This window comes from Leptodactylus fuscus, chromosome 7 (genome assembly GCF_031893055.1).
Source record: "Leptodactylus fuscus isolate aLepFus1 chromosome 7, aLepFus1.hap2, whole genome shotgun sequence".
Classification (NCBI taxonomy): Eukaryota; Metazoa; Chordata; class Amphibia; order Anura; family Leptodactylidae; genus Leptodactylus; species Leptodactylus fuscus.
Genome location: NC_134271.1, coordinates 41,986,887 through 41,997,338, shown reverse-complemented (window position 1 = coordinate 41,997,338; position 10,452 = coordinate 41,986,887). Strand labels below are relative to the sequence as shown.

General features: G+C 49.0%; 1 protein-coding gene across 2 annotated transcripts in view; it reads left to right on the top strand.

Moving 5' to 3' along the window:
• The first annotated feature begins 260 nt into the window (after positions 1–260).
• CHD9 (chromodomain helicase DNA binding protein 9) overlaps positions 261–10,452 on the top strand; it is a 128,802-nt gene continuing 118,610 nt past the window's right edge. For both annotated transcript variants that reach the window (XM_075281753.1, XM_075281752.1), the window contains exon 1: positions 261–480. The gene's annotated coding sequence lies outside the window, so the exon portion shown is untranslated. The remainder of the gene's footprint in view (positions 481–10,452) is intronic.

Below are 10,452 nucleotides of genomic sequence, written 5' to 3'. Positions count from 1 at the left end.
GCCAGCAAAAGGGGGAAGGCAGAGGGAGCTCCCTACACATGGCCGGCCAGTCAATATCCAGACAGCTTATGCAGCTGGATGGCTGCAAACCCCCGACAGACATGTCCTGCCTCCTCCTCCTTCTCCTCCTCCTTCTCCTCCTCCTCCACGCACTCACTAAATCGAGCTGCGCACTTCTCTCAGATCAGCAGCCGGGGGCTCAGCCGAGCAGCCAATCAATGGCCAGGACACAGATATGCAAATGAGGCGGGGGAAGATCTCACGCTCGCCGTAAGGGGTTGGAGTGGCCGCTTTATCACCATTGGGAAACTTGGCCTCATAGAGCTGCACCAGGGAGAGACCCCCTCCCTCCTCCTCATCATCGGCCCTTCCCCTGGGGGGGATCGATAACTGTGATCGATCCATCGGTGATCAGCTCTGGGGAGGGGGTCCCCGCCTACAACTCCACCCCGTTCGGTCGTGTCTCGGGCGGGATCCCGGGTAAGATCACATGTTGGTTGGGGCACTACTAGTTGGGTGAGGGTGGCTCGGTGAGTGCTGGGGTGGTGGGTATCACTTGGGCTGAGTTCAGACTTGTGATGTGTTGGCAGGTGGATCAGGTCTGTGGTGATCAGAGGGTGAGGGTCTCATGTTATAGTGTGTAATAAGAAAGGAGGTGGCATTGGGGGAGGTGCCCCCTGCTAGTGGTGCCGGCATCGGGCATGTGGCCTCAGAAGTCTCAGGTGTGGGCACAGTCAGTCACATGATCGTCTGGGGCCATGACGTGCGACTATATGCCATGTGTGATGCCCCATGTGGGCAGCCTTGACTGTGTAGTTCACCTGTGCTGTGTGCCAGGGGTGTGAGTTTGGGTTCTGTGTGGCACAGATGTCCTATAGCTCTGTAGAAGGGACTAGATCTGGGCCGGTGCCCACTGCTGATGTCTGCCCTCAGCCCTGACATGGATGTTGGACTTGTGACATAAGGGAGAACTGATCTATGGAAGAAAGGTGACAATGCTGATTCTCAGATGACAACATGTCTCCTGGTAGTGAGGCCTACAGCATGGTCTGTGCCAGCTGCCGCTGGTCAGGTTAAAGGGGTATTCTGCTCACTGGGACCTGTCAGAAGTTAATATTGACAGGTTTAAGGGAACAGGTGCTGATGAACTCATGCCCAAAATGTGAGGAGGGCGTCCAAGCTTATTTAGTGGTGAGCCCTCGTCTGATTTCAAATTGTAAATGCCATTGAAATTAAATTGTATAAGTGATGTATATGATATATAGTAATGCCCTGTGGCCAGTGCAGGGAGTACCTCCCATAGCAGGGTAATATAGTGATGTCCTGTGGCCAGTGCAGGGAGTACCTCCCATAGCAGAGTAATATAGTGATGCCCTGTGACCAGTGCAGGGAGTACCTCCCATAGCAGGGTAATATAGTGATGCCCTGTGACCAGTGCAGGGGGCACCTCCCATAGCAGGAAAATATAGTGATGCCCTGTGACCAGTGCAGGGGGCACCTCCCATAGCAGGGTAATATAGTGATGCCCTGTGACCAGTGCAGGGGGCACCTCCCATAGCAGGATAATATAGTGGTGACCAGTGCAGGGGAAACCTCCCATAGCAGAGTAATATAGTGATGTCCTGTGACCAGGGCAGGGGGTACCTCCCAAAGCAGGGTAATATAGTGATGCCCTGTGACGAGTGCAGGGAGTACCTCCCATAGTAGGGTAATATAGTGATGCCCTGTGACCAGTTCAGGGGGCACCTCCCATAGCAGGGTAATATAGTGATGCCCTGTGACCAGTGCAAGGGAAACCTCCCATAGCAGAGTAATATAGTGATGCCCTGTGATCAGGGCAGGGGGCACTTCTCATAGCAGGGTAATATAGTGATGCCCTTTGACCAGTGCAGGGGGCACCTCCCATAGCAGGATAATATAGTGGTGACCAGTGCAGGGGAAACCTCCCATAGCAGAGTAATATAGTGATGTCCTGTGACCAGGGCAGGGGGTACCTCCCAAAGCAGGGTAATATAGTGATGCCCTGTGACGAGTGCAGGGAGTACCTCCCATAGTAGGGTAATATAGTGATGCCCTGTGACCAGTTCAGGGGGCACCTCCCATAGCAGGGTAATATAGTGATGCCCTGTGACCAGTGCAAGGGAAACCTCCCATAGCAGAGTAATATAGTGATGCCCTGTGATCAGGGCAGGGGGCACCTCTCATAGCAGGGTAATATAGTGATGCCCTTTGACCAGTGCAGGGGGCACCTCCCATAGCAGGATAATATAGTGGTGACCAGTGCAGGGGAAACCTCCCATAGCAGAGTAATATAGTGATGTCCTGTGACCAGGGCAGGGGGTACCTCCCATAGTAGGGTAATATAGTGATGCCCTGTGACCAGTGCAGGGGGCACCTCCCATAGCAGGATAATATAGTGGTGACCAGTGCAGGGGAAACCTCCCATAGCAGAGTAATATAGTGATGTCCTGTGACCAGGGCAGGGGGTACCTCCCAAAGCAGGGTAATATAGTGATGCCCTGTGACGAGTGCAGGGAGTACCTCCCATAGTAGGGTAATATAGTGATGCCCTGTGACCAGTTCAGGGGGCACCTCCCATAGCAGGGTAATATAGTGATGCCCTGTGACCAGTGCAAGGGAAACCTCCCATAGCAGAGTAATATAGTGATGCCCTGTGATCAGGGCAGGGGGCACCTCTCATAGCAGGGTAATATAGTGATGCCCTTTGACCAGTGCAGGGGGCACCTCCCATAGCAGGGTAATATAGTGATGCCCTGTGACCAGTGCAGGGGGCACCTCTCATAACAGGGTAATATAGTGATGCCCTGTGACCAGTGCAGGGGGCACCTCTCATAGCAGGGTAATATAGTGATGCCCTGTGACCAGTGCAGGGGGCACCTCCCATAGCAGGGTAATATAGTGATGCTCTGTGACCAATGCAGAGGGCACCTCCAATAGCAGGGTAACATAGTGATGCCCTTTGACCAGGGCAGGGGGCACCTCCCATAGCAGGGTCATTCATTTAACACTTTATTGCCTGATGAGTTTGGATATGCACTGTTTGGTGGCGGTAGTGTTAATAGGAATACAATGGCATACCTCCCAACTTTTGAAGAACCGAAAGAGGAACAAAATGTGCGGCGCGCATAGCGCGCCGCGGCAATTTTAGCCCCACCCACTTTTGTGTTGACCCCGCCCACTCGATAATTTTTCATGTGCCCGCACACAGTATAATCCTCCTACAGTCACCCGTACATTATATGTCCCCCCTCTATCTCTCCCCCAGTTTCATATACACCCTTCATCTGCCCCCAGATTCATGTCCCTCCATCTCTGCCGCCAGATTCATGTCCCCTCCATCTCTGCCCCAAGATTCATGTCCTCCATCTCTGCCCTCAGATTCATGTCCACTCCATCTCTGCCCCAAGATTCATGTCCTCCATCTCTGCCCCCAGTTTCATGTCCACTCCATCTCTGCCCCCAGATTCATGTCCCTCCATCTCTGCCCCCAGATTCATGTCCTCTCCATCTCTGCCCCCAGATTCATGTCCTCTCCATCTCTGCCCCCAGATTCATGTCCCCACATCTCTGCCCCCAGATTCATGTCCCCACATCTCTGCCCCCAGATTCATGTCCTCTCCATCTCTGCCCCCAGATTCATGTCCCCACATCTCTGCCCCCAGATTCATGTCCTCTCCATCTCTGCCCCCAGATTCATGTCCCCACATCTCTGCCCCCAGATTCATGTCCCCACATCTCTGTCTACAGATTCATGTCCCTCCATATCTGCCCCAGATTCATGTCCCCTCCATCTCTGCCCCCAGATTCATGTCCCCACATCTCTGCCCCCAGATTCATGTCCTCTCCATCTCTGCCCCCAGATTCATGTCCCCACATCTCTGCCCCCAGATTCATGTCCTCTCCATCTCTGCCCCCAGATTCATGTCCCCACATCTCTGCCCCCAGATTCATGTCCCACATCTCTGCCCCCAGATTCATGTCCCTCCATCTCTGCCCCCAGATTCATGTCCCTCCATCTCTGCCCCCAGATTCATGTCCCTCCATCTCTGCCCCCAGATTCATGTCCTCTCCATCTCTGCCCCCAGATTCATGTCTCCCATCTATGCCCCCAGATTCATGTCCCCCATCTCTGCCCTCAGATTCATGTCCTCTCCATCTCTGCCCCCAGATTCATGTCCCCCATCTCTGCCCCCAGTTTCATGTCCACTCCATCGCTGCCCCCAGATTCATGTCCCCACATCTCTGCCCCCAGATTCATGTCCCTCCATATCTGCCCCAGATTCATGTCCCCTCCATCTCTGCCCCCAGATTCATGTCCCCTCCATCTCTGCCCCCAGATTCATGTCCCCTCCATCTCTGCCCCCAGATTCATGTCCCACATCTCTGCCCCCAGATTCCTGTCCCACATCTCTGCCCCCAGATTCCTGTCCCTCCATCTCTGCCCCCAGTTTCATGTCCACTCCATCTCTTCCCCCAGATTCATGTCCCTCCATCTCTGCCCCCAGATTCATGTCCCCCCATCTCTGTCTACAGATTCATGTCCCTCCATCTCTGCCCCCAGATTCATGTCCCCTCCATCTCTGCCCCCAGATTCATGTCCCACATCTCTGCCCCCAGATTCCTGTCCCTCCATCTCTGCCCCCAGATTCATGTCCCCCATCTCTGCCCCCATATTCATGTCCTCTCCATCTCTGCCCCCAGTGCCATGCCGTCCTCTCCTTCATCTGCCCCCAGATTCACGTTCCACCTCCACATTAAACTTACCTTCTCCTCCGCTCCCTCGCCGCTCTCTGCCCCGCCCGCCTCTCTCCCTGACACACGCGGCTGAAGCTGCTCACGTGCTCGCTTCGCCGCTGCGTCTCTCTCTCTCGCTGACACATGCGGCTGAAGCGAGGAGCTGACCTGTGTCAGCTCCTCGCTTCGCTGCTGCCACCGGCTCCTGGCTTGTACATCGCGTCTACAAGCCAGGAGCCGGCGGCAGCAGCGAAGCGAGGAGCTGACAGCTCCTCGCTTCAGCCGCATGTGTCAGCGAGAGAGAGAGATGCAGCGGCGAAGCGAGCACGTGAGTAGCTTCAGCCGCGTGTGTCAGGGAGAGAGGCGGGCAGCGGTGAAGCGAGGAGCTGACCTGTGTCAGCTCCTTGCTTCAGCCGCATATGTGTTCAACTCAGATCTGCGTCCTCTGGACGCAGATCTGAGTTGAAATCGGGACATACCTCCCTCCAACCGGGACCGCGGGACATGTCACCCAAATCGGGACTGTCCCGCGGAAATCGGGACGGTTGGGAGGTATGCAATGGTCATTCAGTAGAAGCTTTAGTAGACACAGAAGCTTTACCCTAGGCCAGGAGGTAAAGCACCAAGGGGTGCCTCCGGCCCACCAGTAGAATCCATTCTGGGGCCGACTATACAGCTAAATGCAATTATTACCTGCCTCCCTTTTTTGAGCATTTACCTGCTGCCTACTTCTTTCTTTGGCCTAGGGCACTCCTAGTTTTGTGAGCAAAATAATTTGCAATGACAGGCATTTAACCTCGAGTACGATTAATGGCGGTTATTTAGAACATAAAACAGGCCCCTTTTCAAGTATGAGCGTCTGCTGGACGAATCTCACATGGTTCGCTTGGCAGTTTCGTTCGGACTAAACCTGTCTGAACTGCAACTGTTACTATACTGTACTCAGATCCCAGGGTATAATAAGCGGAGACCCGGGGAGGTGATCAAATGTTACTTGGCTTCCTCTGCTCCAGTGCTGCTCCTGGTCCTCTTCAGGCCTGGTACAGATGCCAGGGATCATTGAGACCCAATAAGTGGCGTTGTGACACAAAGACACAAGCGTGACCGACGTTATCTGAAGAGACCCCTGAGTATAATAGCAGTTTCAGTTTGTGTTCGGTGAACAGAACCGCAGGCAAAAGCTCACAAATAATGTAATAACTGAACCCATTGTACACATCAGTTATCCGAATTGACGGTTAATTTTGGTTATTTTTCAATTAACTGACCTGCCCTTCTGTAAGTATCCTTACTTAGATCATCAATATATGATCGGTTGGGGTCTGATACCCGATACCCCCAAAGATCAAATGCTTTAAATGGCATCAGTACTCAGGCCATGTGATGTCACATTTATTTGTCAAGTGGCCTGTTTGCTGCTCAGTCCCATTCAAGTGAGCTACAATACCGAGGACAGTGTGTGGTAGAGTTAGGGGATCCCGTTCATGCATTGACTTTTGTAGGTTAAAGCTTGTCATACACAATATATGAATATGTTGATTCTAGTGATTTTGGTGGGACTGGACGACTATTTATTGTATATGAGAATGTGAGAGAAGGATTGGCTATGTTCTTGAGGAGATAAGCCTTGGCCAGAGATGACAGCATCTTATTATCCTCTCCTTGCAGTCAAGCCAAGCATACATGGGTTTGGGGAGATCAAGAGACAGATGTTCAGCCGACAGGTACCTAATGTGTGGCAGATTTTGCTGCTGTCAGTAATAGTAGCGGTGCTGTAACGGAGCAGTTCTGAAGAACGTGTTCAGCTTTATCTTTGGCTAAAATATCAACTATATAGAATGGCAGATGATACTCAGAGATAAGATGATCCTGTAATAATAGTCAATGATAAGAGGGTTTATGTAACGTACAGTTATATTCTGCATTTATACCTGACATCCATATTGGTTGCTGCCACCTTTCCCCTGTTGGCTATAGTAATGCACTACTTTTTTGTGACACTTTCTATAGCAGAGAAGTATAAATTCTGATTCACACGGGGCTTTATCTTTCCCTGGCATCAGTTTTCCATAGCAGATCTTATTGGACATAGTATGTAGTGAGAAAGTGTCTTGGGGTAAGTTGGCTTTTTGGCGCGGATACCCGCGACGGCATCGGCATCCCGCTCCTGATGAATGGGCCTAATCAGGAGTGTGTCTCGAACTGGGGCGCAGGAATCCACGGAAAGATAGGGCATGCTGAAAAAATCGCTAGCGGAAGAAAAAGCGAGTGACTCCTGCATCAAAATCCACCTGCAAAAAACTCTGTGTGAACATAACCTTGTAGTTCTTTACTTGTGCTACCATTTGTTTTTTCATAGTGAATAGTGCTAATGCTTGTTTTAAAGGGAGTCTGTCAGCAGTACATTGTCTATAAATCTAACCACAGTCCCTTATAGAGCTGATTCTACAGTTTCCAAATATGCCTCAGTTATTCAGCTTTGGAGCCTCATTTTCATGCAAACCAGTTTTATTCCTATGCAAATTAGGGGAAAAGTGCTTTGGAAGTGTGCCTTAGTATTTCCAGGCTTTGGAGGTAACACTAGATTCCCATCCAAATCACCTTTCCCTTCATTTGGACATTAATAAACATGAGGCTCCAAAACTGAATAATAGAGGCACAATTGGAAACTGTAAATAGCTCTATAAGGTGCTGTGATGACTTGTAACCAGTTTCCTTGAGATATTATGTATCTGAGAGATTCCTTCTCCTGAGATATTATGTGTCTAGTAACAGGTGCCCGCTCACGACTTCTGGAAAATGGAGGCCGCTGACTTTAATGGGGTTCTACCAAGTTCTACCGATGGACATCAGCCTTGTGAAGACGAATAAATAAAATAATAAAAATGGTTGTTTTTAAAGGGGATCTGTCACCATTCCTGACATGACAGTCTTAGTAAATATTTGTATTCTGCTTTAAATACTAACTCAGGAGCATCTTTATGATTTTCAGGTCTGCTTGGGGACATGAAAAATGGAAACCCTATTAATTTAAAAATCAGTTACCCGTGGACCCTATAGACTGTAATGGGGTCCACCAGGTTTCCACCCGTTTTCCACAATAATATTTTACGTGGAATGGAGGGTTGAAGTAGAGTCCCCAAACAGTCACTGAACGCTAGTGTGACCACAACCTTAGGTATCGCTGTATATTGTGTTTTTCCTATTCCAGCTAAAGGTTTCTGTATAAATTGACAACTGAATGTTACGGTTTCCCTTGTTAGAGATGTGACTTTACACAATCTGATAGTGGACAGTGTTAGTCTGTATAGGGACAGCCCCCCAGCAGGTAACACCTAGTTGTCAGGTTTGCATTTCCAGTAGGAGTTAAAGAGGAATGGCACAATGCAAAGGACTAAAGAAATGCTTCAGAATTGTTATGTTATGGGGCACAGGCGTAAAAAGACATTTCAGAAGTGGTGACAGGTCCTCTTTAATGGATAATTATTTGGCTGTATCTTTTGCCAGACATTGACCTGAACACATTTGAGCTGTTGGCGATGGACCAGATATCCTCGCTCTTGTGACTATGTGACTATGTCCCCTTCACAGTCAGGAGCGCTGCTCTTGCACGTTTATATTCAAGAAAGTACAAGAAAGGAGAAAAATTCCCCCTGATCTCTAGTGGTGGAAGGAATTTCTAAGAATATATCCTATGGTTTTCTATTAAATGGAGAATGTCCAGCTGTACATTGTTGGTTGCCTATCATTAGGGCGGGTTATCAATAGCAGATCGGCAAGGTTCAGACTCTCTGTCGCCCCTGCTGATAAGCTGTATCCAGAGGCCGCCATGTACTGGAACTATCGCAGCTCTGTATACTGTGTAACAGCCAGTGACATTACTGCAATCTCAGTCCTAATAAAGTCAATTAATAGCAGATGAGACCTACACTGATGTGCTTAGCAATAGTACACTATGGGGCATCCCCTTTAACCCCTTCCCGACATGCGCCGTAATAGTACGGCGCGTGTCGGGTCTGTAACTATGGCGACCGCCCGGGAGCTGGGCGGCCGTCATAGCCGCCGGGTGTCTACTGCTTCAAGCAGTAGACAACCGGCTCTAATGCCTCCGATCGGTCCCCGGACCGATTGGAGGCATTAACCCCTCCGGCGCTGCTGTCAAAGGCGCCGGAGGCGCCATCTTCCCGGCGGCGCATGGGCGCCGCCATTTTGGCAGGGATCGCCGGCTCCTGGAGCATGCTCCAGGGCCGACCCCCCGTTGCCATGACAGCCGGGAGCCTTATTAAGGGCTCCCAGCCAGTCTGCAAATTCTCTCTTTTGCAGGCTGGTGTATACAGCCTGCAAAAGAGATGATGCTTTTTTGCAATGCATTAGCATTGTAATGCATTGCATTAGTGATCAGACCCCCTGGGGTTCAACACCCCTAGGGGGTCTAATAAATGCAAAAAAAAAATAAAAAAAAAAGTAAAAAAATATATAAAAAAAATATAAAAAGTATTAAAAGTTCAAATCACCCCCCTTTCCCTAGAACAGATATAAAAGTAGTTAAAAACTGTGAAACACATACACGTTAGGTATCCCCGCGTCCGAAATCGCCCGCTCTACAAAGCTATACAAATATTTTTCCTGTTCGGTAAACGCCGTAGCAGGAAAAATAGTCAAAAGTGCCAAACCGCCGTTTTTTCACTGTTTTAATTCTGCTAAAAATTTGAATAAAAAGTGATCAAAGCAATAACATTTCCTGAAAATGGTAGAACTAAAAAGTACACCCGGCCCCGCAAAAAAAGACGCCCTATGCATCCCCGTACACCTATGTATAAAAAAGTTACGGCCGTCGGAATATGGCGACTTTTAGAAAAAAAAATTTTTAACACCGTTTTGGAATTTTTTTTAGGGGTCAAAATGTAAATAAAACCATATAAATTTGGTATCCCTGGAACCGTACCGAAACACAGAATATAGGGGACATGTCATTTTGGCTGCACAGTGAACGCCGTAAAACCAAAGCCCGTAAGAAAGTCGCAGAAATGCATTTTTTCTTCAAATCCACCCCATTCTGAATTTTTTTCCTGCTTCCCAGTACATTATACAGAATAATTAATGGTGGCATCATGAAGAAAAAATTGTCCCGCAAAAATTAAGACCTCATATGACTCTGGGAGCGGAGAAATAAAAAAGTTATGGGGTTTAGAAGGAGGGGAGTCAAAAACGAAAAACGAAAATCAAAAAATGCCATCGGCGGGAAGGGGTTAATGTGCTCTCTAAAGTCGAAAGGTTGTATACTGCCTGCTTAAGGACTTAGAGAGTTTTCCTCCTAAAATGGCCATTTATTAGTAAATCAGCAGATTGGTGGTTAGAGAGATTGCCATGTTTCTTTTTCCTATGTATTTAACAGTGAATGCAGCCATATATGTTGCAGCTTTTTATATGATCTGAGCAGTTCTGGGTAAACTATGCTTGGTTTTGATAAGTTTAGTTAAAAAGTAATAGTTTAGTTTGCAGTCCGTCTCCAAGAATAATTTGGTGTAGGGTGCAATTGGAAGCCAGTATTTGATGTGTCCAAGACTGTGAGTGCCAATATGGCTGCACTACTTGATGGTTAGCAGTTTAGAAGGTAGGCAAGTAGTCTTGTTCTACTGCCTTCCCTGCTGACACCAATAGAGTGGTGGATTACGATTGCATCCCTGTTTCCCCCTA